Source organism: Equus quagga, chromosome 16, assembly GCF_021613505.1.
Source record: "Equus quagga isolate Etosha38 chromosome 16, UCLA_HA_Equagga_1.0, whole genome shotgun sequence".
Lineage (NCBI taxonomy): Eukaryota > Metazoa > Chordata > Mammalia > Perissodactyla > Equidae > Equus > Equus quagga.
The window spans coordinates 30619992-30645156 of NC_060282.1; the positions used below are offsets into that span (position 1 = coordinate 30619992).

General features: G+C 37.3%; 1 long non-coding RNA gene across 1 annotated transcript in view; it reads right to left on the reverse strand.

Moving 5' to 3' along the window:
• Positions 1-15408: 15408 nt before the first annotated feature.
• The window catches only part of LOC124228091 (uncharacterized), a 63560-nt gene continuing 53803 nt past the window's right edge, over positions 15409-25165 (reverse strand). Inside the window, exon 3 of the long non-coding RNA XR_006885632.1 lies at positions 15409-18113. This is a non-coding gene — a long non-coding RNA (uncharacterized LOC124228091). The remainder of the gene's footprint in view (positions 18114-25165) is intronic.

Consider the following 25165-nt stretch of genomic DNA (forward strand, 5'->3'; position numbering starts at 1 on the left):
GCCAATGTCAACTGACAATAGTGCCAGCCAAGTAATACTTTTCCTGACCCTTAGTTCTTCTCCACATTTCTAACCCTACCCTTCAGTCCTGAGGAAGCCAAAGTTGCCTAGTGAGTGGAGGAGAAAAAAAGAAGTGCTGAGGCAATAGAGAAAATGACAACTCTGCCTCCTTGCCCCTGTTGGACCTTGGTCTGGAGGAGGCCCAAGGAAAAACCTTCAACTTTAAAATGAGGCTGGAGTTCTGATTATTATATAGGGATGTACATAATAATTCCTGAACCAAAATGGTTTGGCAGAATACAATGACTGCAGGATTTTCTTTCACCTGAGAGTGACCAGATGAGTAATGAGGCCGCCCAAATTTGACTGAAAGGCAAGGAAAGAATTAGCCCCACTATGTGTGTCTGTTTGAGCATGAAGAGAAAACTATTTTCACCTGTCCCCTATAATCATTTGCCTTAAATATTGGGATATATAACACAAAAACCCCCACCCTTCAAGAAACACACACAAAAAGAAATGCAAAGGGGAGAAAATTTTTTCCAAAGTATTTTTTCTATTTTCAGGATTAAAACATTTTCCCCAAAAATCCCCTTAAAGTTACTCCCAAAATTTATAGAAACAAAAAATTCTCTTAATTATAAAACATAAAAGGGTTCTGACTTCAGGTAAGATGGAGGAAACACACTCCATCCTGTTTCTCCCAGTGAATGCAGCTATAAAACGCAGACTAGACACTTGGAGCATATATTTGAGGACTTGGAAAAATAAAGGGTAGTAGGTAGTTTACGGGAAAATACTATAATTCAAAGTATTGCCAAACTAGTGGTAAGTTCACAATTTCGTTTTCCTCTGCTATCACTTGGCCTGGACACAAGGCAGCCTGAAACCTGGAAGTGGCATCAGTGTGGAAAGAGAAAACTAAAGGAGAAGACCTCTAGCTCTGTCTCAAGGAGCAGGAAAGGGGTTCCCTAACATTCAGAGAGAATAGGGAAAAATCCTCTATAAGATTGAAAAACAAGTCAAAGATGTCTCCTTCTACCACTCCTATTCAACAACACACTGGAAGTCCTAGCTAGTGCAGTAAGGTAAGACTAAGTAGAAGGCACACAGATTGGAAAGTTAGAAATGAAACCATCCCTACTTACTGACAATATATTTCTCTACATAGAAAATCCCGAAAGAGCTACCAAAAACATAATAACTCCTTAAACTCGTGAGTTTAGCAAGATCACAGCATAAAAAGTCAACACTCAAAAATCAATAGTGTTTCTATATATAATCAATAACTGGAGTCCAAAATTAAATCACAAGCCCATTTATAACAGCTCCAAAATATGAAATGCTGAGGTATAAATCTAATAAAATATACAAGACCTGTTTTCAAAAAACTACAAACACTAGTGAAAAAAATAAAAAATAAAGAAAATAAAGACCTAATAAATGGAGAAACATTCCATGTTCATGGATTACAACACTCAACAATAATACAGATGATAATTCTTCCCAAATTGATCTACAGAGTTAATGCAATTCTAATCACATACTAGAAAGGATTATTTTGGAGATATAGACAAATTTATTTTAAAATTTACACTGAAAAGCAAAGGAACTGAAATAGCTAAAACAACTTCAAGAAACAGGAGTAAAATTGAGATTATCTCATCACCCAATCTTAAGATTTCTATAAAGCTACAGTAATCAAGACACTGTGGTATTGGTAAAAGGATAGATACACAGATCAATGTACAGAATAGAGTTCAGAAGCAGAGCTTCACAAATACAACCGATTTTTGCAAAGATGCAAAGATAGTAATTTCAATAAATAGTATTAGAAAATTTGAACATCCATATGCAAAAATAAAAATGAACTGCTCTAAACTTCAATCCTTATACAAAAATTAACTCTAAATGGATCAAAGATGTAAATGTAAAACATAAAGCCATAAATGTCCTAGAAGAAAACGTACAAGAAATTCTTTTTGATCTTGGGTTAAGCAAAGAATTCTTAGACATGACACCAAAAGCACAATCCATAAAATAAAAATTAATACATTTGACTTTATAAATATTAAAAAATTTTGCTCTACAAAAGACACTCTTAAGAAAATGAAAAAGAAGCTACAGACTGAAAGAAAATATTTAAAATATTCGTAAATCACATATTCAACAAATGACTTCTATCCAGAATATATAAAGAACTCTCAAGTACTGAAAAAACAAATAGCTCAATTTAAAAAATGGGCAAAAGATTTGAATAAAAACTTCACCAAAGAGAATATAAGAAAGGCAAATAAGCATATAAAAAGATGTTCAACATCATTAGCCATTAAGGAAATGCAAATTGAAACCAAAATGAGATACTGGTACACACCCATTAAAATGGCTAAAATTAGAAATATTAATAATAAAAGTGCAGATGAGGATACAGAACAAATGGAACTCTCCCACATTGCTGATAGGAATGTAAAATGGTACAGCCACTCTGAAAAACAGTTTGGTAGTGTCTTATAAAGTTAAATAAACACTTACTAAATGATCCAGCAATTCCACACCTTGCTATTTATCCTAGAGAAATGAAATTCACATTCAACAAAAACCTATATATTAATGTTTATAGCAGCTCTATTAATAATTGCTAAAAATTGGAAGTAACTCAAATGTCCTTCAACAGATAAACACCCTGTGGCACATCCATACAATGCAATCTACTCAGCAACAAAAAGGAACGAACTATTGATATACACAACTTGGATGAATCTCAAAGGCATTATACCAAGTGAAAGGACACAATCTGAAAACGTTGCATATTATATGATTCCATTTATAGGATATTATTAAAAAGATAAGCTATAGGAGGCTGGCCCAGTGGTATAGTAGTTGAGTTTGTGTGCTCCGCTTTGGCAGCCTAGGGTTCACAGGTTTGTATCCTGGGTGCAGACCTACAAGCTGCTCATCAAGCCATGATGTGGCAGCATCCCACATACGAAATAGAGGAAGATTGGCATGGATATTAGCTAAATGACAATCTTCCTTAAGCAAAAAGAGGAAAAATGGCAACAGAGGTTAGCTCAGGGCCAATCTTCCTCACACACACACAAAAAAGATAAAACTATAACTATAGAGAATAGATCAGTGGTTTCCAGGGTTTAGGCATAGAATGAAAGTGTGGCTATGGAGGGATACAGTCCAGAAGAGTTTAGGGGCAACAGACTACTCTGTATCCTTACTGTGGTGGTGGTTATACAAATTGATGCCTATGTTAAAATTTACATAATTGGACACCAAAAAGGGTCAATTTTACTCTTTATTCAAAAAGCTAAAATAAAATAAAGGGGAAGGTAGTTGGGAAATTTCTTATTCACTCCCTTTACTTTCTGGTAACAGACAATTCAGAACGCCAACAACTTCTAACCAGGCTAGATTGTCCTCCCAGACACGCATTAAATTGTCTAGCCGAGATGTAACTCTTAATCACACAGGTCCATTACAAAAGGTGTTCTCCAAGAATTACAAAAGAACTTCCAAAAAATTTGCCAGAATGAGAACTGCAAAAAAAAAAAAGACTGAGGGAAGCCAGGTTCTGTTATTCTTGGCAAGTTTAATTGCCAAACCAAACCCCGTCAATTACAAGATAACGTTTACACGGGATTGGGACAATTTCCCTTCCTACCAAGGGAATGCGGCACTTACATATTGCTGATTTAAATACGTCAAACTGAACGTTATTTCTATTGAGAAATAAAGACCTCAATTTATTGCTCAATTCTGATTTCAAAGTTAACTTTACCATTATAAAGACTAAAACTGGGCCTCTTTTAAGATACATCATGATCACATAAAGGGCAGATTTGGGGGAAAAATGCACAGGAAACCTACTTTTCGGTCATGCATGTGGGTTGGTAAAAATATATAATTTATTTGCTGGATATATGCTAATTTGTTCTTAAAATGAAAACACTCAACAAGCCTAGGAAAGTATTAAAATAAAAATAATGAAAAAAGGGCAAGACTATTTCTCAAAAGACGTGTAGAAAACACCCACCCTCACCAAAGCAGGGTCCTTAGAAGTGGTTTGGCTTTAAGAAAAAATGTCAATGAGTCGGTCAAAAAGTGGAGGATGTCATCCAGCCTGTGTGGTTCTTTCTCATTACGAATGTATTATAATCTCATTTCAGTAACTATTCGCGGTCTAATTTCTATCCACTGAAACAATTAAAACATTCCAGCTTTGAACCTCGTCTTCTGCTTTGCTGATTCACATACGACAAACGTGAATACACATTCTGATAACTGAACAATCATGCATGACAATATTCAGAGCCATTCGTTATTTTATAACTAATGTGTTTCAGGATGATGTTGTCTGAGGACGTAGCATTTACACTGAGCAGGTATTTGGATACCTATTCAAGGTTTAGCTGTCTTGACAAACACTGATGCATTTTTAAAAGTGTTGCCTGGCTGGTTTGAAGGAATGAATCAAAGTAAGTGTTCGTGTATGTATGTGTCTGATGTGTGTGCTTATTTAGCTATAAATAAAAAGTGCTTTTTCTTTTTTTGAGGAAGATTAACCCTGAGCTAACTGCTGCCAATCTCCCTCTTTTTGCTGAGGAAGACTGGCCCTGAGCTAACATCTGTTCCCATCTTCCTCTACTTTATATGTAGGACACCTACCACAGCATGGCTTGCCAAGCGGCGCCATGTCCACACCAGGCATCCGAACTGGTGATCCCCGGGCTGCCGAAGTAGAACATGCGCACTTAACCGCTGCGCCACCAGGCCGGCCACCAAAAAGGCTTTCTTCCTAATGGAGAGATGGGCGAAGGAGAGGATTGGTTCCTTAGCAGGAAGACCCAAAGCCTGCATGGCCATTTATACCATTTAGGGAAGGGGAAGCAATTAATCCCAGACCTTTGCAGCTGAGCTCTTCTAACCTGCCTGCCTCTATATGTGCGGCAAAAGTTCTTCCCACAAACATACCTATTCCCTCTTGATCCCTGATCTGTCCACAGTGTTTTAGATAAGTATGTTTTTGATTAGATTAAAAATATATAACAATGATATATCTGGCAAAAATACTTAATAAAGTTAGTTAATGAAGTGCAAAATTAACAGCAACTAGCATAAGATGCCAGTAAATTGCCTTTCTCTCTCCCACTGCCTCATGTTCCAAGTTTTGTCATGTCGAATTCTGGGATAGGGAAGATTCTTTCCCTTTGGGAAATTTTTTTGTCTCCTTATTCTCAGGCCCTTCCCATGCAGACTTTCTGTGTGCCTTATGCACTTAAAATAAAAATCCAGGGCCAGCCCCATGACCAAGTGGTTAAGTTTGCGCGCTCCGCTTTGGCAACCCAGAGTTTCACCGGTTCGGATCCTGGGCGCGAACATGGCATTGCTCATCAGGCCATGTTGAGGCAGCATCCCACATGCCACAACTAGAAGGATCCACAACTAAAAATATAAACTATGTACTGGGGGGATTTGGGGAAAAAAAGCAAAAGTAAAAACAAAACAGGATTGGCAACAGTTGTTAGTTCAGCTGCCAATCTAAAAAAAAATTAACAATCCCTATTTACTCCATACTGCTTATACTAAGTACTTTAGATGTATTTCTTTGATCCTTAGTACAGCCCTGAGGTATAGCTTTCACTAACACCCTTCCACAAATAGCTAAGTTGAGGCATAACCGATCATGGCAGGTGTAACCATTAGGAACCCAGTGGGGATTCTGGCTGAGGTCTATGTGACACCATGCTGCTTAAGGCCCATGGGACTCCTACAGACAAGATGATCCTATGTCCTGGTTTGCTCGGGACAGTCCAGATGTATGTCTGTTCTGCCAGCATCCCACCTAATTTGGCATTTTTTCCCTGTCTTTTTTCACTTTCAAAAGCATCCCCGTTTTGATATTAAAAGATAGGATGGCCCTGCCTTTGGAACACTGACTGATATCACCAAATGGAAAGATGTGTGTCTTGGTTTCTTTATCTCTCTTCACAACTTTGCCCTTGATTGATTTTCCTCTTCTTCTCAGATGAGACCGATACCCTCTCTTGGGGCCTCCCTTCCAACTGGGCCTCTGACAGCTTTTCTCTATGTTAGAATTTTATAATGCCCATCAAGAGACCCAACTGTAAAAGTGCTCTTGGTGGGTGTGAAAAAGAAGATGATGACAGCTTTCAAAATCACATCCTCACTGGTTTATTTTGACAGGAATTAAGAAAGAAAATTAAGAAAGAAAAACATTTACAAAATGCTCATAATGCAGAAAGTACTATGCCAAGGCTTTTAAATGAAGAAATTTCTTCTTTTGCCAATGAGAAAACTGAGATTCAAAAAGATTAAGTAACCTTCCCAGGGCTGACTAAGGATGCTAACCTTCATAGGTCTGACTCGCATGCCTTACTTTCCTTTCAACACACTGCCTCCTATATAAATGTTAATATTACACATTCGTGCATTAATACATAAATGTTGCTGACTGGATTAAGTAAAATCAATATATTCCATATTTAAAGAATTTGTATTTTTCCAAGGCATTTTTTACCTATATGCTATTTTCTGTATCACAAAGCCATGTGTTGACATGAGATGAGTTTGTGGTAACCAGACCTATATTTATTCTTCCTTTTGTTTTCTATACAGAGTTACCAGTGATGTGCACGCCTTTGTGGCCAGCTTCAGTTGTTTTGGTTTGGGATTGAGGCTCTTTAATTGCCAGAGATAATTCTGTAAATTTATATATTTTTTAAATAAAGTTAGAAAGAAGGAACAAAGTAAAGCTTCCCTTTAAAATGTAACACCACCAACATTTACTCACCCCCCACTTTGAATGGTTTCTTTCAGATATACATTCTACCTAAAAAGTTCATGAAAGAGGAACTTTTAGCTTGCCGTCTATACCAAAAGAGCCTATAAAAGGCACTGAGCTGAAGAAGAGAAGTACAAGCCAGAAAGGTCATATTTCTGTCGATTGCCCAAATTTCTCAGTGCCAGTTCAAATGCAGCCTGGGCTACTTTTCTTCACAGTTTACTGTCACCAGCCTTGAGGCTGATTGTGGCCCCCTGCCAGAAACAAAAGGCATTTTTGTCTTCTTATATTCTGTTTAAGAACTCAACTCCCATGTGAATTTGGTGGTAGCCCTCAATACAACCCCCTCCATTCTTCCCAACCTTCCACATATACAAAGGTTCTGCTTTGTGGTTCCTGTGGCACTTTTGTGAATCTGGGAATACTCCAAGTAGTGACTCAAAATGTTTCAGGAGCCAAAACCAAGGCACTGAGCATCTCTGGCTCAGCTGCAGAAACAGCTTTCCATTAGCCAGGTTACCCTTGGAATCTATCCTTTGCCCCCAGATAAATAAAAAGAAAACATCAAGATTTCACATGTCACATTTTTGGGACTTGTGACCAAAGGAAATTGTAAAGTAGACCAAGTCTCCCCCTGCAACTTCTTCCATGGCAGAGTTCCAATCCCCTTGACCCCAGGCTGGAAATAGAACTTTGGAAGGAGTGTGGTGTGGTAGGTGGAACACTGGTCAGGAGCCTGGGCTCTGGTCCTAGCTCTGCCACCACCTTGCTCTGTGACCTTGGGAAAACCACTGTGATGCCCAGATGTTCAGCAGTTTCATTGTCAAACTAGGAAGGACTCTGCTTCCTGAGTTTCTTCCAGCTTGGGAATTGTAGGATTTTCTGTTTTTCTGATTAACCAGTCCTTCCTAATATACCACTGAGATAGGAGTAAGTGTGGTGTGGATCTCTTCACCCTTTCCCCACTTCTAGTGGCCTTCTTCCCTTCTCTGATCACATGTGAACACCAAGCACGGTTATTTGTTGTGTCTCTCTCCCACGAGATGGAGAGCTCCTTGAGGACAATCTATGTCTTATCCATTTCTACTTCCCTTTTAGATCAGACATGATGTATGACACATAGTAAGTACTCAGCAAAAGGCACTCACCTATTTCTTGGCTAGCCAATGGCTGTAACAGAAGGCCGTTTAAGAAGGTAGGATGGTACAACCGATTGTAAGCAGGAAAGTTACTATAGAATAGGAAGCACTCTGCATTGCCTTTCAAATCGTATCCCAGTGCTGCCTTCTGTATGTAATCATAGGGCTATTTGTTTTATTTTTAATTTCTTCAACACACTGTATATGTGTGTGTGTAGGACGTATATGTGGAGAGAGAGAGAGAATGCACTTCCCCTACTTTGTTAACATTTTAACTTGGAAATACTTTTATTGCTGTCTCATTCATTCAGGTTTCACCCTTGAAAAATAAAAACTGGTCACAGATGCTATTCTCCATTCTCTAGCCCTTCTCTATTTTCTACGACTACAGTGTATTAACTGAGCTCATTAATTAATATGTTAGTCAGCAAGTTTAATGGAAGAACTCAAATTTCAAAAGATAAGACTTAGGAAAGTGAGGGAAAGTGTTGAATCAATAACATGGGTGGGTCATTAAATAATATTCTGTTCAAATTTGATTACCAACACCCAGGCTTCTGATGAGTAAACTGTGACAGTCAACATACCAGATTCCCCAAATTAACGATACTTCTCTGTAATTAAATATCACAGCTTTATTGTTCCGATAACAAACTGAAATATTTTCCACCATCATAATATCCTTAGCAGATAATGTCATTGGAATAGAATGATGTTACCACATGATAATAGGCTCTCGACGCCAAAGTCAAGTTATACTGTTTATTTTCAAAGCAGATCATTACATTGACTTTTTTTCCATTACCAAGTGATTGATGCAGCTTTAAAGGTGACCAACAAAAATTTCATCAAAAAAAAAATGATCTAACGATGGGGTTATGTGCTGATTCAAATACCAAGAAGATGCCACATATAGCAGCATAGAATCCATTTAAAAATTAACCTTTGCCAAACCTTCAGCAGCAGTTTGCTCTGCAAAATGAGAACAGCTGTCAGAGGCCCCAAGGGGCCTCAAAACACAATAAAACCCTGTGTTGACATAGTCCATTTCTCGATAACTATGGAATTCTGGAACAGAACACCCGCCAACAGAGGAACCTGGTGTGCAGTTAACAAACATGAGCCAACTCATCTTGACGAGCAGCCTGAAGAAGGGTGGCACTATAAACACCAGGCCCTGCAAACAGGCTCTCACAACAAACCAAAAGAAAGCCTTCTCACATGCCTCCAGACCACAGCCATTTCAGTCTCGGGGATACAACCCTACCGGTGAGCTAATCTTCAATATGAGAGATGAACAATGAACACCTTTCTCTGAGACTCAAAGCACCTACACAAAGGTCTTTCAGCTGGAACATGCTTGGTACAATGACTGCACTATCACATTTCAAGTCTCCCCTTTGGAGGAAGGCAAAGGGACAGGGGTACTATCTCTACAATAAAAACTGTAGGTGATTCGCCTTGGACTGGTTGACTTTCAAAATCAAATGTGGCATTGGAAAAAATATACCAATGTGTACCAAAGTGTACCAAATTCTGTACACTTTCCATTTTAGCAAATATTTCATGAGTAAGTCACTGTGCTAAGGACTGCTGGTGGTAGAAAAAGAAAATAAAACAAACAAAAAAAAGTCTACTTTACCCAGATCAAGCAGCCTGCTTACTGGTATTTATTTTCTCTGCATGAAGTCATTAGGGCTGGGTGGGTTCCAGTTGAGAGTACTCTGTACAGTCAGTGCTTGCTGCTTGCATGAGATGTGTGCCATGCACAATATTTTTGATGATGATGTTAATTGGTGCTGAATACAACTTATTTATAATTCTAGAGAATTAAACATGTGTTAGGGATGCCTGAAGCTACAGGGGCCTAAGTTACATGTTAAAGATTAAAAAGGACAGATTTCTCGACTGGACAGTCCAATAGGCTGACACTAACTGATTATTTGCGAGTTTGGTAGCCACAGTGTCTATGAGGAAGTGTTAGTAAAAGAGAAACATTTTAAATCACAGCTCGTTCATGAGAGAAAGCACAGTAATCCAGAGTCCCTCAGACATATTCCAGGAGAGCATGTCTCAGTGTCACCTACTGCCCTGAGAAAGATCTTGTCCATGCCAGGCTAACTGGGAGCTCTTCAGCCTTGATTGATGCAGCAGTCCCACAAAATTCACATCCATGTCCCCATGTCAAGCTCCTGTCCAGCCCTCTAGCAACTTCTGCTGTGATGTCTTCTGCTGGCAGAAAATTCTACCAATAAGGTCCCTACTTCTAAGCATGCGCTACTTCTGATTTTTCTGTAATGCCCTGTCTGGGTCTCTTGCTCCCACAGTCTTTGTGCTACTTTCTTAGCACAATATACTTCTTTTCAGTAGCACTTATCCCACTTGTTTTTGGTTCAATGTCTTTCTCATTAGAGAGTAAGCACTGTAGCCTAGGAGTTAGCATCTGGATTTTTCTCTACTGTACTCTCAGTACTTAGCATAGTCACTGACCCACAGTAGGTACTTAATAAATATTTGTTGACTGTCTTGATCCCCACATGCACATCCTTCCCCAAGCTCTGGGACCTGTTCCTGATCAGGGGAGAAACTGAATTCTGGCTTAAAACTCTTGGGACTCATAAGTAAGTCACACTTCCTGCCAAGGCCAGCTTTTATCTTGTGCTAGCTTATACTAATCCAGTATCTGACTTATTCCTCAGAAAAAAAGCTCCGACCCTAAACCCTAGTTTTAGTTTTCTTGGGCTGGGGCCATGACTTGCTTTTGCCAGTTCTCTCATGGTGTGGGAGGAAAGCTGGATACTCACTGACAAATTTCCCTGGTGGCCCATCTTGCCTAGTCTCCATCTCTAGGCTCTGCCTATCAGTTAGATTCCTCAGAAGCTTTCTCTTGAACTTCCCTGATGCTGTTTGTATGGACATCTTTCTGTCGCTTAGCATCACACTCTAATTCAAGTTAGGTGAGCCTTGGGCAACCTTACAATTGTATCAAATATATTAAAATGCTTCTACGTCCTTTGCTAAAAATAATTAATATATTTTGCTGTAAAATTTTTGAAAGATCTTTATAACTTTGCTTTAGAAATTATGTGGTACACATAATAAATTTTCTATAGTCATCATTTATTCTTGAGAATTTTGGCAAGGTAAAAAAACCCAATCTACAAATTGTTTCCAAACAAAATCAATATTTAATTAGTAAGAAATTTAACAAGTAAAAGAATAACATGATGTTATACTTTGTATACATTGAATTAAACATTTATTAATTTCAATTTTGCTGTTGTCTTTTCATATTCCAAGGCAACACTTTTTTTTTCGGTCCTCAAATGTTTTCATGGGCCCCTAAAAAGCTCATGCTCCCACGCCAATATTCCAACAGTGCCAAAGGCACAAAATTGCCTTGTCCCAAAAAAGCTTCTATTCTTCATTTTCATGAACTACTGCAAAGTTCCATGGCCTGGACTTTGCCAGCCTGCTAAGAGTTACAAAGCTGACCCCTTTGATGGGGAGCTGTGTCATATAATGGATAATAAACTCCAAGCTCTTCTCTTGGGCTAGTGAAATCTCCATGCTCTCCTGATTTCCCTATCATTATTAAACACTGTCTAGTTTTTATAAAGACTTCAGAACCTAGTTGGTGATTTCCTCTGAAGACAAGTCTCTTTGTCTATAAAAGCCCCACTCATACACGATGTTGTCAAACAAGTAATTCTTGAGGCTATGTCATGTACGTTCAGAACTCTGCCCCAGATAGCTGTTCAAAACCCAGAAACAGATTGCTTTTGCCTCACACAGTACACATTCCATTCCCCTAACCAGCTTCTATGCTGAGTTTGATCAAGTCACTCTCAAAAATATTCTCAAAAAGGTGTCTAGTTCTTCATCCCAGCATTGCTGCTCTGCTCACCCAACCTCCTCAGAGTGGGGTGGAGTAACTGTTTTTCTAAGGGATTATTTTTTCATTCATTCAACAAATAGTTATTGAACATCTACTATGAACGAATGAGTGAATGGACAGTAAGGATGTGAGCTGGAGAGTCTGAGCAGTGCTGTGACCCACGAGAGGTCCCTCAGTCACTCAGTAATGCAAGCATTCAACAGGCTCAGACAAAGTACTGTCTCCTGCATAACCCAGGGCCCAGGGCAGACTTTTTCCTGGTAACCAGGCAGACACACAAGGACAAACATGCCATACCAACTGCAATTGGATTTGGGACCCAAAATAGAAACTTCTGGTTATAATATTAATTTACTTCAAATTACATATGCATCTCTGAAGTATTACTAAATAACATGTTTCACAGATATTGGAGATGGGAAAACCTCATTAGATCATGCAATTCTGGGGGTTTTTTTCCTGGTGTCTAAATGAGTTTTCTAGTACATAGCCTATGATTAGTGGGATTTGGTTATGACCAAACTGTCAACCGTTTGGAAGCAGTTACTTAATCATGTAAGCAAGGAACAGGTAAAAATGTGCACTTAACTGAGTCTATGTTTGCTGTTCTTTGGGCTTTATTTCTACCCACTGTGTTATGCCCTACAAGTTAGAGTTTACTTCATTCTCTTTCAATAGCAATATATTGTTAATGAGTCTTTCTAATTCAGTTAAGTCTTCTAAAGATCTGAACATGATTAATCAATAGTTTTGTTTAAATCTCTAGGAAGTTGCTCCTCCATTCCTCCAAGGAGCCATCTGCTCATTTGCAGATTTATCAGTGAAATACAAAGGAATTTGTCCACCAAAGGCTCACAGTTCCTTTGGACCAGACCTACTGGATATCCCTGTGGCTGGTTACCAACTTCTTTGGGCAGATAAATAATCAATAGGAACAATTTGCTGAGTCTGAGAAACACAGAGGTTGAGAGCCTGGCATCTGCACACAGACTAGCTGGGTTCACATCCTGGATATCTATTTACTATTTGTGAAATATTGGGAATTTTACTTAATCTCTCTCTGCCTCTCATCCTCATCTATAGAATAGTGCTGGTAATAGCACCAGCCATAAGGTTGCTTGTAAGGATTAGATCAATTACAGTAGGAAGCTGGGTAGCTGCTGACACGGTAAGTGCTCAGTAAATGAGAAGTGAACTTGTAAAAAAGTGATTGAAATTTCTCAAGCTTTCACAAGTTGACTTTTTTTTAAATCACTATTAAAATCCTAAGAGCAGAAATTAGTATTTCCAATTAACAGATGAGGAAACCAAGCTTCACAGTCATTAATCAATCACCTTTTCTAACATCACAAAACTAGTAAGTACTAGAGCCAGGATTTGAACTAAAGTCCCCTTGAAGGTAAAGTTTGCGGTCTTGACATTTATACCAACAAAAATAATACAAACTAGAACTTAAAAAACTTTATGCTCTTTTGTATCCACATATTCATTCAGCACTTAGTGAGTGCATTCCATGTGTCAAAAGTGAAAAGATATGTTCTGTCCTTAAGTAGGAAACAAAGTAAAAAAAAAAAAAATCACTTCTAACTAAGGATGAGGGAAGACTTCATGAAGGAAATGTCATTAAGCTGGGCCAAGAAAATGAGTGGACTTCTCCAAACAATCCAGAATTGGTTTGAAAGGAGGCTGAGAGTTCACTGAGATCAAATTATATCTGAGACTTAAATTCTCTCCATTTTTAGTTCCTCTCCTTTTACACATGGCTTCTGCTTGGATACCTCCAGAGAGGAGACAGATATTCCACTGGTGACCCTTAAAGAGTCTTTCAATCCTTGGATTTTATAGTGCTATCATTTTTATGCACTTGTTGGATTTCTTTCCAAAATGAGTATTGCATTATATAGCAATATAAAGCTAAACTTTAAGTAATAAAAAGCCTGATTATAAAGGGAGTCAATTATGGGAAATGATCAAAGCAGGATACTAACATGGTCAGATTTGCATTTTCAAAGATCTCTCCAGCAGAAATGTGGAGGATGGATGGAGTTGGGGAAGGAAGGGAGATGAGATAAGACTCTAAATTAGGGTAGAGCCGTATGGGTGGAAAGGAAGAAATTTAAAATATTTTGGGGACATAAAACTGGCAATAGCAGGGATTGATTGATGATAGAAAGGGATCAATCAACAATGACTTGAGTATCTAGCTTGGGAGATGCGATGGATAGTGAAATGGAGACTAAAAAGGATGAACAAATCTGTAGAGCAAAGGTGGTTAATTGATTTCCCTACCTAAGGTATCTGAGGTGCCCATATGACATACAAGTGCAATGTCACTAGTCTAGTGATCGGAGAAGCGAGGTAGAGAGAGAGAGATTGGGATGTCATCTCTCCTTAGGTGACAACTAAATCCCTGTTAACGGTCAGGATTACCTGGGAGAGGAGGTAGAAGGAGGAGAGCAGTGACCAAAGGATGGAACCCCAAACAACATTAACATTAAGAGCAGGGAGAAGAAGAGAGTTGGGAAAGGAAAGAGAAATCATAGGAGAAGCAGGACAAACACCAGGGAAATTTAACATATGTATTCCTCCCCTACTATGGTACGTATACACAAACACACGTTAAGAGAAATAATTGGGAAACATTATTTCCCTTATTTAATCACTCTTACTTAACTGAAGGAGTTTTTGCCCCAGTTTTGAAACAGTATGCCACTCACTCGGTTCCAGAGAGAACTAGTCAGTACTTATTTCTCTGTTTTCCAAGGCATCAGTGCCAATTCCCTCTCCAGTTTCCCACAGTAAAGGGGTTTCCAGGCTGTTGCTCTCTCCTTGAATGTTCAGTACGTGAATATTTGAGCTGAGGCTCTGGCAGCTCTAGGTCTCTTCTGCATCTTATTTTTTCTCTTACATGCAGCCTTGATTAAACACTCTTTGCCTCCAAGTAAGGAACTCAGTTCTTGAAAAGGAAGAAATGCAAATTCTAGATTTAAATTAACTTACCTAGTGATTGCCGTGTCAACGGGTGAATCATGCCTTTTTGAGAAATGAGATCCTCAAAGAAAAACGAAGGTAATGAGGGTAGCAGCCAGGGTAAAAACATCCTTTCCTTACATTACTCTCTGCCACAATTTTCCATTGCTCATATCAGGAGGAAGAAAAAAAACTTTCGAAGGATTATATATGTTAATCCTTCTTCATTAGCAAAAATAAAGTCAAAAAGGACATATGCTTCTTTGATTCCGTTCCAGTATATTCAGTTTCCTCACTTCCAAAGCCTTGGTTTCATCAGCTCACTCCACACACACCGGAACATACAACCCCCTATGTTTCCCCTCCCCCTTCTCTGCTTGAATTTGCAGCACCATAGCAAACCATTGTGTAGTTCATTTATGTATAAGTTTAGAATCCATCTTTCACTACAAGAATACAAAGTTCATGAAGATTGAGATTTTTTTCCACTTTATTTACAGCTTCATTCCCAGTATCTAGATCAATTGTTGACACACAGTATATGCTCAATAAATATGTTCAATAAGTAAATTATTACATTGTCACATCACTATCAGATTTATTTCTACTATTATCTTATGCCTTAATAATCTAAGATATAAAGTATTATTATAAATGATTATATTAACAAATGTGAGAGGAATATGTAGTACAAGTACTTCTAGCAGTGTTCCTGTACAGCTGTGTAACTTCGAAATGCTATATAGCCTTCATCAAGTGAGGTAAATTGATCCTTAAGATCCCTTTTTCCTCCAGAATCTAATGATCTACATTTAGGTTAAGTCAATGAAATGAAAGAGGAGAAGGGAAAAGTCAATATCTACGAGAGCTTTTTATAATGGAATTGTGGCCTAAAGACCTGGCATGCATAAGGGCTAATAGTGAGGACAGGGTGGGGGTAAGCAAAGGAAGTCGTCAGTCAACTCTGGTAAAAGTAGGTCCAAGTAGGACAGAAATGTGAGAATTCAAGAGGAGAAAGTTCATGAGGTACTGTGCTTAGGGCAATCAGTGTGGGATTCAGGATGAAGGAGGCAAGACATAGGATGTCAACTGCCATCTTTTGGGAAGCTGCAGAGCTAATATATGTATTACGTATAATAATTATTATATACCAATTTTATATAAATATATATATACACAGTCAGAGAGCAACAATTATGCAGGAACAAAGTTTCTGTTGAAACCCCAAAATGACCATGAATCACTGAGGATCCTAAGTTTCGTGGCTGAGTCCATGCTCCTAACAGTTTCTAAGTGGCCCTTCTAGAAAATCTAAGCAAATTGTTCATCTATTCCAAGCCCTTTCCCCTCTGTCTTGCCTCTGCTCACCACCACAAATAAAAGAATGTTTTTCTGAATACTTATTTTGTTTAGTTGGAGTTTCACAAGGCCCCAATCTCAAACTGATATGCAGTCAAAACATAGAAGTTAGAGGTTTTTTCTTAGAGAAAACTCAACTTTCTCAATAAGCACATACTTTTGCAACATTCAAAATGTCTTTAAGTAAATATTTGGTTTCATTTCTACCATTCTTAAGAAAAAAAGAAACCTCAACTAATACCATAACATCACTGAAATTTTATTAAAGAAAAAATCACTAACATCCAATATAATCAAGTAAAACATACCCATTCCTCTAGCTTGTACAGCTATCCACAATTCCAGTAGGGTTTCCTAATTAAAACCAAAAAGGAAATAAACTCACTAAATCCCACTGGAATTCACTGAACACAGCTATAAATTTTAAGAATTTAAAACAATGTTATGAGCATCTCTTTTGAATAAGTGTCTGCATTCTTTCACTTGTTTATTTAAACTATAATTGCTGTGTTGAAATATTACTAAGAAAATAAATATACTCTTAATTGAAAAGAGTAAAAACAATAATTTTAAATGGATCTAATTAGCTCTACTAATCCATTCAACTACTGCTTTTTAGCCAGTACCAGTAGGAAACTATGACTTCCTGGATTTGGAAATGATACACTGCCCTTAAATAAGATTATACAATAATGCTGCCTGCTTTTTCCTTACAAACGAAACAGCAACTTATCTTTATTCATGGTGTCTAAAACAAAATTTTGCATACTACCTAAATTTTTTTCCAGTGATTTCTAGTAATATGTGAAAAAACATATTCAAGGCATGCCTTAAGGGGCAGGAGTGGAAGGTGGGCCTACTGGTTTTATTTCCATAAGAACTTCATGCACCTTGTAGTAAAAAACATGGCTGGGCCTTTTGGGATTGATGAGTGGCCCCAGAACAGTCTGGGAATAATGGCTCCTGCTTAGCTTCCCAGGCAGTATACTATTCTGGAAAGGAACTCATTTGAAAGAAAGGAGAGTCAAAGCACTTCCTTGGTCCATTAGCTAGGGTGTCTGTGAAGGTGAGTGGTTTTGAGCACAGTATAACGTAGTATCATTGAAATTGTAATTTGTCCCAGCTGTACAGAGAATGGACCATGGAAGCGAGGACAGGGAACAGTAATTAAAATTTATCAAATGAAAAAACACATTACTAGAAATACTGTAAAATACTTAGAACATACTGCTACTCTAACAAAAGAGTTTTATTCAGAGGCAAAGAGCCCCACTGCTTTTCCTCACCTACCACCGCCATCAATGGAAGAGAGTCACGGTTTCTAAACATTTCACAAATAAGTCAATTCTTCCTGCAAGTGTCATGTTATGCAGACATAAGACAAATCAAAGGAAAGCTACTGTTTTAGTTTTCTAGGACTGCCATAACAAAATGCCACAAACCGAGTCACTTAAAATGGTATAAATTTATTCTCTCACAGTTCTGGAGACTAGAATTCTGAAATCCAGGTGTCAGTAGGTTGGTTCCTTCTGGAGGCCCTGAGTAAGAATCTGTTCCATGCTTCTCTCTTAGCTTCTCGTGTTTGCCATTCCTCTTTGGTATTCCTTGGCTTTTAGATCCATCACTTCAATTTCTGTCTCCATCTTCACATGGTGTTCTCCCCACTGTGTCTCCTCTGTGTCTAAGTCCAAATATCCCTCTTCTTATATGGATATCAGTTATTGGATTAGGGCCGACACTCATTTTAACTTGATTACATCTGCAAAGATCCTATTTCCAAATAAAGTCACATTCACAGGTACCAGGGGTTAGGAATTCATCTACAATCGCTACTCTGGTTGAAAAGTTGTCTCAAGAAGGAGAGGACTCCACCCAGTAGGTATCCGTCATCCCTAAGGAGCATGTTGAAGGATTTCCAAGGAATCCTAAAGTTCTACAGAGAGAAGTTTGAAAGGAGAGAATTGTTAGAGTAATTACAATTATATTAATACCAGGAACATCTCCAGGCAACTTTCAGAGTAGCTGTGGCTATAAAGAATTATAACCTTATGACCAGAAAATGATGATTATAGACTCAGAAGTTAATGATGGGATTTAGTAGGTCTAGGGTGAGGCATGCAATCTTCCATTTCCACCAAGCTCCTAGGTGATGCTGATACTACCAGATCAGCTCACTTAGATGAGGCTTTGAGTAGCACAAGTCTAGGGGAAGATGACTGACTGTCCGGTATGAAGAAAACTGATTGAGGAGAAGCACACATCCTTGTATTTCCAAGGCTATGAGGCTTGCCGGAGCCATGGGGATACACATGCACACACACACACTCACACACACACACACACACACACACTTGATATCACAGTTTCTGAGCTGAAAATGTAGATGTGTGGAGCTGCTGGACTGCTCGCCCATCACCACCACCTTCCTTTCACAGAAAATGGCAAAACACTTAAAGGGGTGTTTTTGTTTGTTGTTGGCTTTTCGTTTTTTTTTTTTTTTTTTTTTAATGTGAAAGATGCTTAGGAGAGAATTATATTAAATAGACAGTGCTAACACTGGGAAAAATCCACCAAACTGAGGGAAATTATCAGAGCGAATTAGCAAATCTCTGGCCTAAGGAACTGAGGAGGGGCAGAAATGGCCGGACATGGAGACTATGTGGCCACATACAGGGGAGTATTTGCCACTTTCCTGCATTCCCTAGAGTGCCAACATAGCCAAGCTGAAGGAGGCCCTGGGAGCAACGTGGGAAAAGTCAGATAAGGCTGGTGAAAAGGAAATTGTGCTCCTCAGCTGCCAGAATAAAATGGCAGCCCAAGAGAAGAAAGCGGAGGAGGCAGGTTCAGTAGGAAATTCTAAGAACGCCTTGCCCCAAGGCAGATTGAAATTGAGCCCAAAATGTCCCAGAACACCTGTGCTCCTTCATGAACTTGACAGCAAAATGGCCTCAGATGGGCTTTCTCCTGCTTACACACTAGCACTAATGAGTCACACAAAAGTAGCAACCTCTAGTATTATTGGCTCCCTAGAAAATTGTCAATCTGAAGCAGTTAAATTCCTGGGAATCCCTCGAGCAGTTCATTAGGAATGAATTACTAGCTCTGGATCTGTCCAGTCCAAGTAAGAAGTCCCAGAGTCTAGTCATCTGTTTGAATTCTGGCAAAAGCATTTCCCACATTTGGTGATTTTATTGGTTACTTTCCATCAAGTTACGCAGAAAAAAAGTGTTTCATCTATGTAGTAATTATTCATCACACAAAATGGTGGTGAAGACATGGCATTTTTAAGCCATGCAATAATTTGGATATGTGCCCTAAGTTTTTCTCTAAATGTATCACATTAAATTTTCTGTTTGTGTTTTATAGGGATAAAAAAAAACCTGAAGATAGGCCAAAAATGACAAGAAGTTATTTGTATCTGATTTGTGATCTACATATAATCTTTATAAATATAGATTATATAGTATATAAGATATTTATAAGTATAAAAGTATGTATTTAAATATAAAATAATATAGAGGTATAACTGAAATGTGTTATGACCCAAATGCACTGATTTTCTTTTTTATGTAAACTTATTCCCATGAACCCCAGACACTGTTGTGAAAATATGGACCTATAAAAATTTTCCACTTAAATATTTTGGATGAAGTTTTTAAAGTCTCTGGTATTTCTTATTTTTAGTCACATTAAATTATGTGACATACTTATTTGACTTTTAAAATTATACACAAGTATCTGTATTTATCTGACTATTAAGAAAATGAATGTTCAATACTAAGTTTCCTATACTATAAATAAAGACACTGGTGTCCATAATAAAAAGAGATAAAAGAAATTTTGGCAAAAATCTCAAAAGCATGTACGTTTTGCTCTTTTAAACTAGTACTTAATTATGTTTTAAAATAATTTATTTTTAAAAATGACTTCTTAAAGAACATACAATTCCATGTTTGGGGCAGAAAAATTCATGATAAGCCTGGGACATTTTGTTGTCAAAAAGCAAGATGCATTCAGAGACATCTGACAGCAATGTACAAAATGATAAAAAGTTCAATCTGCAGAGAGGCAATGAGTGAACGAGTAGTGCCAACCTGAACATTAAATAAAAGCCCCCATCACTATAACCAGATTGTTCATTCATTCATGTACTCATTCATTCAACATGTTGAGTGCATATTGTGTGCCAGGCACTGTTTTATACTGGAGATAAAACACAAAGAAAACGGACAAAAATCTGTGGTGGGTAAAGCTTATTTCTAGTTGCAGGAGACAGAAAATAAATATATAAACAAATGAATATATAACATATTAGGTGCTGATAAGTACCATGAAGAAGAATTGAACAAGACAAAAGGACAATGAGTGACAGTGAGGGATGCTATTTTATGTAGAGGTGTCAGGAAATACCTCTCTGATGAGGTGGCATTGGAGCCACTTAAAGCATAAAGGAGTGAGCCATAAATATGTGGGAGGAGAGTTTCTCATGCAGAGGAGACTAAAAGGCAAGGTGGGAGCATGCTGGGCAAGGAGATGAACTCAAGGAGGTAGAAGGGGACAGAACATGTGATGCCTGAAAAGCCAGGGAAAGGATTTTGGAATTTGCTCTGAAAGAGTTAAAGGGTTTGACCAAAGGAGTGACAAGTTCTGGCTCATGATTTAGAAGGATGACTCTGACGACTGTGTTGAGAATAGACCATAAGAGGACAAGAGTGAAAGCAGGGAGACCAGTCAGGAGAGTACTGCCACAGTTTAGGGCTACGGTGGAAGCCTAAACCTGGTGAGGACTGATTGGATTTGGATATCTTTTGCAGATGGAGTTGACAGGATTTGCCAATAGACTGCTGTGAGAGAAGAGAGGGAGTTTGTTAGAAGCTCACATATCAGAAATATATATATATACACACATACAGCTTTTAGGTTGAATCATTGAACATATAAAATTATCATATTTGTATATCAAAAAATGGTCAAGTGTTAGAAATCTCATATGGTTCAACCAAATAAAAATAAATTCAGGAGTAATTACCATATAGATGCTATTTAAAACCACAAGACTTAATCATATTATGAAACAATTATAAGAACTGAACCCTGGGACATTCCAACATTTACAGGTCAGGAATATGAAGAGGAAGCAGAAAAAGCAGACTTAAAAGGAGTAGCTAGGAACATATGAGAAAAATGAGGAGAAAATTGTGTCTTGGAAGGCAATTGAAGACAGTATTATAAGGAGGAGGGAGTATTCAACTTTTCCAAATGCTTCCAGTAGGTTAAATGACCTGAAGACTCAGAAATGACCATACAAGTGAAACCGGTTATGTCTACAAAAGACTATTCACCCATGCTGCAAATAAAGAGACAAGTATCTACAATGCACTTTAAAAAATAAAGTCATTACTAATAACGTCAATTAATTGGTGCATGATTTCTTACAATTTAGTTTTTCTTTTCTTAAAGCTAATATCATACATTTCCCCAGCACCCTAACAGGTTTGAATAAATATTTTTATAGGTTAGATCTACTGCATCAACAGTGAAAAATATAAAAATCTTAAATCAGCAGGTGGATTAGACTTCAAGTAGCCTGAAGCATGTTCTGGTGAGAAATATTCAGGCCCAGGAAATTGATCTTTAATTTGCCCAGTCTCACAATAAATGATTAAAAAATGTACTGGAGCTGTTTGTACTAGTTATCTGCACTTGTTATGAAGAGACATGTTGCCAGAATTATGCAGAAGTGGGAAGGTCAAGTAGGCATATTAAAAAAGTAAAAGAAGGAAAATGTCAAAGTTGTCATGCCTAGTAAAATTATCAATCTGTGAAGTTATACTATGCTATATGGTCTCCTACTTTGTGTAACTAAATTTGTAAGTCTCTACATCTTTTGCCATAACAAGGATGCATCTTGACCCTCAGACGGTACACATATGTAACCTGTATATATAGGTGCACAGAAGAACATTATGTACTGGGAAAAAGAACCAGAGATCAAGAAGATATAATGATCATGAATATATTTGTACCTAACAATATAGTCTCAAAATATATAAAATAACAATGAAAAGATCTACAGAGAAACCCATAGTTGGAAATTTTAATACAGTTCTTCCAGAAACTGATAGTTTAAAGCAATTAAAAATAAACAAAGGTATAAAAAATCTGAAGAACATAATCAATTACATTGAACAATAAACATATAGAGACATTTACACTCAAGAAAAATAAAAAATACATTTTTAGCAAACATGTGGCATTCACAGAAACTAACTAGTACTAGGGAAACTAAGGCACAAAAGGAGCCTCAACAAACACTAAGTAATAATTAGCATATACATTATCTTCTCTAACCATTATACAAAAAAATTAAAGGGGCCAGCTTTGTGGCATAGTGGTTAAGTTCATGCACTTCACTTCAGTGGCCTGGGGCTCACCAGTTCAGATCCTGGGTGCAGACCTACACACCACTCATCAAGCCATGATGTGGTAGTGTCCCATATAAAAAATAGCAGAAGATTGGCACAGATGTTAGCTCAGGGCCAATCTTCCTCACCAAAAAAAAAGGATAGCTTTAAAAATCATATATCTGTTCCATATAGGGAATCTGAAAGTGTACAATTAAATAATCTTGGGATAAGGAGGAAATAATGTGGAAATTACAATATACTTCAAACTGAATGACAATGAAAGCGCTAAATGTCAAAATTTGGGACAGAGCTTAATTTGCACTTAGAAGAATATTTAGAGCTTTAAATAAATCTATTTAAAAATAAGAAAGATAGAAAATAACTGAAGTAAGCCTCCAACCATAAATTAGAAAAACGGCAACATAATAAAACAAACAGGGAAAAATGAAGGAGACAAAGACCAGAAATCAATTATGTAAAACTTATTTAAAGATGTTTAAAGATTAAAGATGGTTAAGGAAACTAAGTGATAATTTTTTGATTAGATTAACAAAACAGAAGACACTGAAACATTGCTTTTTAAAATGTGGAAAAAATAAGTAGCAATAAGCTATAGATGTAACAGAGATTTGTAAAATAATAGAACATTATTAACAACTATAAGCCAAGACATTTGAAAACCTAGCTTAAATGGATACATTTCTGGAAAAATATAAGATGATAAGATAAACCCAAGAAGAAATACAGTACTTGAATACATGAATCACCATTAAACAACTGGATACAGAAATCAAGAATTCCCCCTCCAAAAATGACCAAATCTTGGTCCCACATGGTTTTTGCAGTTCAGTGCTACCAAATAAGAACAGGTAATCCCTTTCTCATACAAGTTATTCCAGAAAAATAGAAGAAAGGAGAAAGTTGCCCAATTGATTTTATGATGCTAGTGTAACCTTAAGTCCAAAAATGAATGAACAATAGAGGGGGAAAATGTATAGATATGTTTGACTTATAAACATAAGTTCATAAACATAAACATGAAAAAACTCTAAATAAATTATCAGACAACTGAGTATATCAATTTATTTCAAAATTAATATAGCATGATCCAATGTGATTATTTACACAATCCAAGACAGTTCAACATGAGAAAACTTAATGCAATTCACAACATTAATAAACTAAAAGAAAAAATCACATGGCCATCTCAATAAACGAAGAAAAACTATGTTTGATAAAGGCCAATACATATTTATGACTAAACTCTCAGAAAAATAGAAGTGAAAGGAATTTTCTTGACTTGATAAAGCTTATCTACTAAAATCCCACAGTTATGTTCCCTTTAAGAACTGGAACAAAATAAGAATTTCCATTTTCTCTATTATTATTCAGCATAGGAAAACTGAACATCCTAACTAATGCAGTAAGAAAGATAAGAAAAATACAAAAGGTTATGATAATTGCAAGGGAAGGTGTAAGATATTATGTCCTGATGGTATGATCATTTTAAAATAAAAAGAGCCAGCCCTGATGGCCTAGTGGTTAAAGCTTGGTGCACTCTCAGCACTTTGCTCGTCTGAGTTCATTTCCTGGTCATGGAACCACACCACCCGTATGTCAGTTGCCATGCTGTGGCAGGAGCTCACATAGAAAAACTAGGAGGACTTACAACTAGCATATACAACCATGCACTGGGGCTCTAAGGAGGAAAACAAAAAAAAGAGGAAGATAGGCAGCAGATGTTAGTTCAGAGTGAATCTTTCCCTGCAAAAAAAACCAAACTATTGGAACTAATAAGAGAATTCATCAAGTTTGTAAATACGCTATCATATGGAAATCAAAAACCTATAAAGTGAGGGTAATCTAATGAAGAATTGGCAAGGCATTTATGAAGGAAATGTTCAAGCACTTTTAACTACCACACTTACATTCAATATAATACCAATACCAATAAAAAAAAGGTCTATAGCATTTTTTAGGAGAACTTCACAAACATTTTAATGTTTATATGGAACAATAAAATCTTCAAATAGCCATGACTCGTTCTGCCAGGTATGGAGACATATTCAAAAGCCATAGCAATTAAAGGAGTGGAACTGGTCTAAAACACACAAAAAGAAAAACTAATGGGGTAGAATGAATAGTATAGAAACAGCCCTATGGATCATCTTTATATAGAATATAAAGTACAAATCTAACTTTTTCCTCACCATATAGAGTACTAAGATTTCTCCAAAACATCTACAAAAAAACTTGGCCTTTCTCCACAAATTTGTATTGTAGGGGAATTATTGGAATCCCCAGTAGAGATTTATTTAAAAAAATAAAAGATTTTCATGTTTACACTCAACTCAATGCACTGGTTACACTTGTTACAATGAAGACTAGGAGCGCTTTGCATCTAGTAGTTTAGATAATAAACATGACAGTGAAGGCAAGGACTCTCAAAGCTCAAATCAAGATGCCTCAGAAAAAAGCAGTGTGGTATTTGCAAGAGAATTCAAATAGGGGCACGATGGGTAAAAAGAGAAGTGATTGATTTGATGCTTTCAACGTCAGTGAAGAATCTTCTAAAATA